Below are 9,483 nucleotides of genomic sequence, written 5' to 3' on the forward strand. Positions count from 1 at the left end.
ACCCAGGTGGTCCGGTGACAGGCGAGCCTCCCTTGATCACGAGAGGGTTAAGCCGACGGTTGTGAGGAAGTCGAGTGAATGCTTTCCAGACGCCAACATTGTCAAAAGACGCCCCCGGAGGGGCCTAAGTAGCGGCTGGGCTAGAGGTTCCGTTACTTCGCAGAAACTTAGCGAAAACACTTTCTGGCGGGCTACCAGCGAGGCGTGGGAATGACTTGTGTACCCAGGCAGTTGTGGGGGGAAAATTCCCGCGCTTTCTGCAAAATAGCAACTGTGATTGGCTTGCTCAGAGCATAGCTCCGTGACGTAGCAAAATCAGCGCAGAAATTGGCGCCAAGAATCTCCATTGGTGGAATGGTAGTGCTCCGGCAATGGAGTGGAATTTTCCGCCGGTTTTCGAGTTGCTGATTGGAACGTTTAACCACGGCCACTGTCGTGGGGGCGGGAATGTTCTGTGTTCGGCCTGTACGGGTGCTCAGGGGAGTCGGCTCTCGCTTTTCGGTCGAGGACGTCGAAGCAACCAGCCATCGCCTCCGGTACGCCAGATCGTGTTCTGGCAGTTAAGAAGACAGTTTGGTAATGTATGTCCGCAGCACCGGCAGATAGGGATTTTCCTAGGTGATAATCAGAGCTCAGCAGAGCGCGCCTGTTCATCTTTTTCTAACTTTGTTCTGTCTTGAGTAGCAGCAATTAATGTTGGGTAAGCTGTGTGTGTCTCTTAAGATTTGAGTGGCAAGGAATTGGCTCCACATACCACTTCGTCTTAAACCTCAAAATCTAGTTTAGGGACAACTTCACCTTCACAGCGTTTGTTTGAGTATCCAATTTGACCCAATTTGATGTATTATAGATGTTTCATGTGTTTTTGTTTATTATTTTGTGTTTAGTCTTAATAAATCCTATTGTTATTTTGTACAGAACTTTCATTCTGTTAATCGGTAGAGTAACCCATCATTTCTCACTACGTTAATGAAACCTTCCTTTATTTAACTTATTTATCAAATTAAATTATTGCAGGTGCCAAACTCTTTTCTACTCCACTTGCAGGGTTGATTACAGTCAGTTCGCGTATATTATTTTATCCATGTGCAACAGCAAAAGTCGGAGTTAGAATAGGGGGGCTTAGAGTATCATTTACATATGTAGATTCTAGAAGAATTTAGTGTTAAATACACTGCTTGCCCCGGCACCTCGCATAAAATTGTGACCCTTAGCCTCGGGTCTTTCCTGTGAATCGCTGATAAGCAAGTATTATTAGTAGTAGGGACACTCAGAATTTTTTTTGCTTAATTTTTTATTGATTAGTACCCAAGTTTTTTTTCTGGTAGTTCCGCGTTTAGTTTTAAGTAGCGGCGCATGATTACAGTTTTTGTTTTCAGTGTATATATTCTTTTGTTCATTGTTTTTGTGTTCCTTTGATGGTGTGTCCGTATCACACCACACTTTGTCGGGTTTGTGTGCAGTTTCTGTACCACAACAAATCGTGCGTATAATTACAGCGTTGGAGAGGCGTTGTTGAAATTTTATGTCTATGTGTAAAAATATATGGAGTAGATTAATTTTATTGTGCATTTTAGATAAATTTGTTTTTCATGAATGATAACGAGAAGTAAGGCACGACTATTATCGAGCGAAGCTAAAACAAAAGAGGATAGCATAATGGAGAAGGGGCAGTTTACTGACGGGAATAGGTTCGGAGATGAGATGGGCACATTTTTAGCAGGACAGGACGCCAGGGTCATTGATGAGGAAGGTGATTTGGACGCGATCTCAGAGCAGCGTTGCGGCCGTGATTATGATAGTGAAGTAGAGGATGAAACAGAGACAGGCACACAGGTCGAGACGGTAGCAGAAGTTTATAATCAAACGAACGAGAGCAGACAGGGGCTAGCTCGGCCACGTCAGAGCTCCAGCGCCCAGGTGTCCAGAGTTACATCTCCCACGTTTGAAGTGGATCAAAAAGATGACGTAAACCCAATACTGAGCTTCCTACGATCAATGAAAGAAGAAGCTGATGAACAACGTAAGAAGGAGAAGGAAGAAGATGAGAAACAACGTAAGAAGGAGAAGGAAGAAGCTGACGAACAGCATAAGAAGGACACTCAGGCAATAATTTCGCATGTAGGGAAAATTCGTGGGGAACTATTAACAATAAAGAAAGAATGTGGAGAAGCAAAGCAAATGTCACTGGTAGCACAAAAAGTAGCAGGCCTAGCCAAAACGGCAGCAACAGGGGCAATGAAAATCGCAAAAGTAACTTCCCAACTCGCAGTTCGCTTGCGACGTGCGACGCAAGCCCACTCAAAATCCCTAGCGTTCTTAAAGACTCAAGGAAATATCGCGGTTACGAACATCACGAAACGGATGAAAGAAGTAGAGAGTCGAATAGCAAAACTAGAGCGAAACGGGTACACGAGCACTGCGCGTTCAGATACCAATGATGGAGTACACAGAATTGTGTCTCCGAGGAAAAGCCCGCCGTGCTCTAGCCCAATGACCGAGTGCGGAACTAACAATGCACACGCAGAAACAGCGAGTAATAGCTCCAATAATTGTAGCCCACTTAGGAGAGTGAATTCTGAGTGCCACTTCCACTGTGTTACAGAGGTAGCACATCACAGTTATCAGCAAGATAGAACAGGACACTCAGCAGACGTGCAAGTATCGGAAACGAGTGACAACACCAGTGCGAGGATCAGACAGGATTTTGATCACAATCACTTCCTGTCGATACTAAAATTCCAGAAGTTCAAAGAAAATGGAGGGTCGATGCATCCGAAGAGCTGGGTGATGCAGTTTACAAACTCATTACCGGCATCATGGCCAACCCAGGCAAAATTAGAATTCATGTGTGGACACATCGAAGGCCAAGCCGCGGAAAAGATGCGAGGTGTGGCAGCGATTTGTCGGACTTATCAGGAATTTGTTGGTGCATTCCTGCGGACATACTGGTCAAAGGAAACGCAAGACAGGATTAAAGAGGAAATAATATTTTGTCCTGAACTGGAAGTGTCCGGGCATAGGAGCGCAACCAAATTTCTTGATGATTTACTCAAGAAGAATCAGTTTTTAGATAGTCCATAAAGCAACGGAGAAATCATTAAATTTTGCTTTTCCAAATTGCCAGTTAGGTACCAACAGACATTTGTCGGGAAGTGTGGATCTGACATAGAAGCATTCAAGAGTCTATTGCGCGAACTCGAAGTTGTCTTTGATAAACAAGACGCAAAGGACAGGAAGAAGGGGCAAAGTAACAAATACCACGGGCCAGGAAGGAAAGACGACAACAGATCGCATAATCGCACTGGTCAGTTAGGAAACCAGGGTCACGGAAGCCAAGGTTACGCTATTCAAGATTATGGAAACCAGAGACACGGAAACCAGAACGTCAGGGAGCAGGGTCAATCTAGACAAGGAATCTGGGACAGGAGGAATAACGAACGGCAAAGCGACCGTAATTGGAGGGAGCGAAATCAAGGACAACAGGAGAACCAGGAGACTGAAATTAGACCTGCAAATCCTAATGCGCGTCAGAGGAGGGGGAGTCTATCAAGGGATTGGCGCTAGTCCATAGGACTCCACCACATCTCTCACACAAAGAAGTTCATGGAATAATAGTAGTTTAAGTATTGTACATAGTAGAATAGGCAAATATATGAAACTTTCTTCGGGGAACAATAATCGTTGCATTAATAGATTAAGATTGTTAAAGTACTAGCACGCTACGTGTTCTCGCATAAGAATTTACTGCTGTTAACTTTTTTTGTCTATGTTCGTGATCTCCTCTGTTGTTGCGATAAAGACACTACCTTTCCATGAGCAATGTTTTTGTCCTTACCTATCTGGTGTCCATGTTACGGGATAAAGATGAGTGACGAGATGTCGCACAAACGGGCGCATACAAGAACGTGCTCTTAGAAGCGTTCTGGGAAGTCGTGATACGCTCCATAGCGGCCACAACCGGTTCGTGAGACGTTCATACCAATGCTTGCAGGCACGCGTCAGTGCACAGCAAGATTGTGGTATATTGCGTGATTTCGAGGATGAATATGGGCAGTATAGTTTTTGCAGAGCTGCGCCAGCATCGTTGTCTTGCAAGTCGGGGTGAACGTGTGAGCGTTTGACTCCAATGGTGCCCTAGACGATAGAAATGCGGGCATAAAGCCTACCATGCCAATGCGCTGGTTGGGGATTTAGCGTGCTGCTCGTGACTGTCACAGATGAATAACCAGGGACTTATAGTTGGATATTCGTGACATACTGTGTAGCTGGCGTGTGTTGGGCGACTGAATCCGCAACAGGAACCAGTCCTGGCGTGGTCGTATTACATTGCCTCTGGAAAGGTGTGCTTTGATCGCGAAAACCGCATCACATAGAGAAGGAAGTTGCAACTATAAATTTATTGTCTTGTATAGCCATGGCTAACCCAGTCTCTGGAGTTTCAGTGAGGCGTAGTGAGAACTCGGAGGCCATGTCGTACGGCGCGCACATCTTTGTCGTCGTCAATAGTGGCGAGCAGCGAGACATCTCAGCGTAACAGGAATTATGTAAGAGTATTGTATAACGTAAAAAAAAGGTACGATATACTAGGATAAGTTAAACTGTAGGATTTAACAATAACTAGATTAATATTGTGGGGGTTTTCTACCACAAGTGATTGGCGCGCGCCTGTTGGGATGTTATTTTTCAGGTCATCAAATCACAGACCCGAGATGGAGGGACGACCGGCGAGCCAACGTAGAGTAGTTCATGTTCTTTATAGCTCAGTAAAACTTCAGCCTACATAATAACATAATTTATTCAGAAGACATAGAATGTAGATCGTTGGCATATGGTAGTTAATTCTTGAACATGTCTACTGTCGATCTATATACGTAATAGTAATATTGGTGTGGGCCCGCACATTTAGTTGGTCATCCAGTATAGCGACACACACCATGTACAGTAATGAGATCGGTTTCTACACAAATATCAAGATAGATTATTTCCATGTCTAGCTTAGAGACACCAAGATTTGGTTATAGTGATAGCCATAGATTGATAACTATAAAATTAAAATAAGAGTGTCTGAAATGACAGACCATCAATGTATCGTTATGTAAATTTATTATAACATAGAAGGTCATGGGAAAAAGTTAGGCATAAGATTTTTGTCAGAACTGTGCAGATGACGGGAATCGTGGCAATGCAGAGGCCAGGCGGAGCAAAAACAAGAGGTCATCGGCTACCTGCAAGAAGAGAGCGTCAGCGCGCCACCTGACTTGAAGGGCGCGAGAGCATCCGGTCCTACAAGCTGACAGTCACTGGGCCGTATATCTGAGGGATTAGGCGGCAGACAATCCTCGCCAGGCCACAAGCGAAAGTGAGGCTGGCCGTTGACACTGACATGCGACCCACAAGCGACAGCCAGCTAGCTCTCTGGACGCGGCAGCTGTTTGGAGGGATTCCCTGCGGCGGACCACGTTGTCGTGAGTACGCGAAAAAGATAACATATGGTGTCATAACCGGCGTCTCATGTGCCTCAGGACAGAAAGGGACGCTATATACTCACCTGGTTGGGTTTTTACAACTCACTAGCATTGGACGATCTGCATACACAAAGCAGTATCGTGCCACACTAACAAATGTATGGTCTCATTTCTAACTTCTCCTCTCTATTAGAGAGCAGTTTTAGCAATCGTCGCTCCTAGTTCAATCCTGTATGGATGACCTCACACGCTTGTGGAGTCACTCCATGTGCCATCATCCCTCGTCGAACTGCAATATTGGGAAACGTAAAGTACTGTCCAGCGAGAGAAGAGACCTAGACTAGTGATGTATCCCAACAAGTACACCTCAGAGACAATTAATCGACGTGAGGAGAGCCTATCAGTGTGTCTTCCTACCGTACTGCCATGATCATATGCGTGGGTCTTGGTGCAATCTCAACAGAGTACTGCAGATGCTCCAGCACACCCTATTGCCGTTGCAACAACGTAGCAACAACACCCGACGTTTAGCCCTATGTGATGTCAGTACTGTGGAATTTGTGAAGTGCTTCGAATATTTCTAACAATGTAATTTAGTGCCTCATTCTCAGCACAGTCGTGAACTTTGTGCAATGTGCACGCACAACTTGATGCCCCATGAACCTTTTTTTTTTTCTTAAATTTCTTTCTCTAGTGTTGTTTTTGTAATGTATGTTATACCTTGTATGTGTTTGTGTTTTACACTGTAATTCTTATTACAAATTACTGCATTGTTCTCCACACCATGTTTTTTTTTGGTATTTTGTATTTATTGTTGTGTGTATGCAAACAGTGTGCCTGAAGTCCCCATAAACTGAAGCAGATACCACCACTGTCATTGTGAATGGACCATCAGTTCAGGGAACATTTTGTAGAGGTTATTCTTGCTGCAGGGAGACAGAATGAATCGGAGGTTGTTATTAGATTCTGAAAGCTCACAAAGAGATTGTTAACTTAAATAGTATCATGTGTGAGTGAGTTCAGGTTAGTTTAATGATTAAAATTGTTGTAACATCTTGGGCATTTAATTATGGGGCACTCCAACTCTGATTGTAAAGAATAAATTGCTCCATATTTGGCTCAAATGCCCGGGCCATATATAGAGAGTGAATGTCTGTGTGAATCGGTGTTTGGAAGGGGCTCCCTGGGTACGGATGTGTGATGTGAGTGTTAGTGTCCCATATTAAGAAGGTGAAGTTGGCTACATCATAAATAATCCTCCCTCTATGAGCTGCATTTTTCAGTTGCAGTGATTTTCTTTATAGAGTGCGGCATGTGCAGCCAGTCTGCGAGATTGTTCTTGGGCGATTGACTCACTACCTTGCTCCTAAGTGAGCCAACCGCTCACCAATTACAATCTAAAATGGCGTAGGGGCTATGAGAGGTGGCATGAGCCCCCTCTCATATTTCTATCTTACGATTTTCCTCTCTAATTGCATGCAGTGAAAAGTCGCTATTCCTTCACACGCGGACTTCCCATGCAGCGTCTCTCGTCACCCAGGTGGTCCGGTGACAGGCGGGCTCCGCTGATCTCGAGAGGGTTAAGCCGACGGTTGTGAGGGAGTCGAGTGAATGCTTTCCAGACGCCGACATTGTCAAAAGACACGCCCGGAGGGGCCTGAAGTAGTGGCTGGGCTAGAGGTTCCGTTACTTCGCAGAAACTTAGCGAAAACACTTTCTGGCGGGCTACCAGCGAGGCGTGGGAATGACTTGTGTACCCAGGCAGTTGTGGCGGGAAAATTCCCGCGCTTTCTGCAAAATAGTAACTGTTATTGGCTTGCCCAGAGCATAGCTCCGTGACGTAGCAAAATCAGCGCAGAAATTGGCGCCAAGAATCTCCATTGGTGGAATGGTAGTGCTCCAGCAATGGAGTGGAATTTTCCGCCAGTTTTCGAGTTCCTGAATGGAACGTTTAACCACGGCCACTGTCGTGGGGGTGGGAATGTTCTGTGTTCGGCCTGTACGGGTGCTCAGGGGAGTCGGCTCTCGCTTTTCGGTCGAGGACGTCGAAGCAACCAGCCATAGCCTCCGGTACGCCAGATCGTGTTCTGGCAGTTAAGAAGACAGTTTGGTAATGTATGTCCGCAGCACCGGCAGATAGGGATTTTCCTAGGTGATAATCAGAGCTCAGCAGAGCGCGCCTGTTCGTCTTTTTCTAACTTTGTTCTGTCTTGAGTAGCAGCAATTAATGTTGGGTAAGCTGACTGTGTCTCTTAAGATTTGAGTGGCAAGGAATTGGCTCCACATACCACTTCGTCTTAAACCTCAAAATCTAGTTTAGGGACAACTTCACCTTCACAGCGTTTGTTTGAGTATCCAATTTGACCCAATTTGATGTATTATAAATGTTTCAAGTGTTTTTGTTTATTATTTTGTGTTTAGTCTTAATAAATGCTATTGTTATTTTGTACAGAACTTTCATTCTGTTAATCGGTAGAGCAACCCATCATTTCTCACTACGTTAATGAAACCTTCCTTTATTTAACTTATTTATCAAATTAAATTATTGCAGGTGCCAAACTCTTTTCTACTCCACTTGCAGGGTTGATTACAGTCAGTTCGCGTATATTTTTTTATCCATGTGCAACAGCAAAAGTCGGAGTTAGAATAGGGGGGCCTTAGAGCATCATTTAAATATGTAGATTCTAGAAGAATTTAGTGTTAAATACACTGCTTGCCCCGGCACCTCGCACATTTTTATAGGAAATGTCATGTAGTTTAGTTTTTGTACTGGGATACTTTTTCTTTAGAGACCGCATTTATTCAAGAAATTATATTATTCCAGAAAAACGAGAAAAAGTTACTTTCAAATGCAGCATCATCCCCAACACCCATCCCTCACTAGTTAGTATTTCTAGTATGCTCTTGACGGCACTCCCTCCTACCACCGTACAAAATTGTGCAGCTAGACGAAGTATTTCCCGTATTTCACTGTTTTTGTCTTCATTAACTGGCTATTACACCACCAGCTTAGTCGTGCACTTTCAAATTGTAAAATCGGCGTTTGTGCAAATTTTACCACACAGGTTAAGAATTTTTGCAACATAAAAATAACAATTAAATCGTCTGGTTTGTCTGGCCTTCTTACTACGAGACTTATATGCTTGTAAGGACATAAGTTTAGACTCAACTGTAAACGTAATTAGTTTCTGCGTAACGTTAACAAAATCATTTCTTTCTTTACTCTCATAGGAAAGTTTAAATGCTGACGACATAACTGACTGAGTCTGTGGCGTAATAGCCCAGACCAAGAAAAATCGTACATGGAAAATAATTCGTTTATTTGCACTTTTTTGTACAGTGGTAGGTGGCAAGACCATGAACTACATATTAGTTCATGCCTTAAACCTTGACTAGTGGGAAATGAGTATGGGGGCGGGGGGGGATTTGAAGGTCTCTTTTGTACATTTTCCTTGAAAAACTCAAAAAATAAGGCCTTTAGCATAATTTTGGCACGTTGTTACTTCCAACAGACCTGCTATTCTCTTTCTTGGAATCCCTTTGGCTTCCATTCGGAATTTTTTTTCCTTCCATCATGTCTATTAAGAGCTTATTGTGTGTGAATAAATGGTCAACAAGTATTGTTTGCCTTTTTGTTGTTTGCTATGAGATTCCTTTGCTCATTTATGTCTTTCAGGACATTTTATTGCTTTTTTTGTCTCCAGCTCCAGTGCTTCGATGCGCTCTCTGTGTTTCTTCAAGAACGTCCAGCTGCCACAGTCACACAGGAGCACACTCTAGATGAACGTATTGGTAAACCTTTTTTTACTTTTCTGTGCTAAGCGATTTGTTTACAATTTGTTGTAGTCTCGGTTCACTGAAAGCGCTATTCTTTTTCTGGTTTCGTTGCAGCATATGTTGTCTTCACTAATTAAGGTGCCTAATGATATAAATTATTAACTTTTCCTACTTTATTTATTTCAGTTTAAATCTCAAGTGTCCACCGCATTTTAAGCTTGCTTACTATCATAATTTC

This window comes from Schistocerca serialis, chromosome 4 (assembly GCF_023864345.2).
Source record: "Schistocerca serialis cubense isolate TAMUIC-IGC-003099 chromosome 4, iqSchSeri2.2, whole genome shotgun sequence".
NCBI lineage: Eukaryota > Metazoa > Arthropoda > Insecta > Orthoptera > Acrididae > Schistocerca > Schistocerca serialis.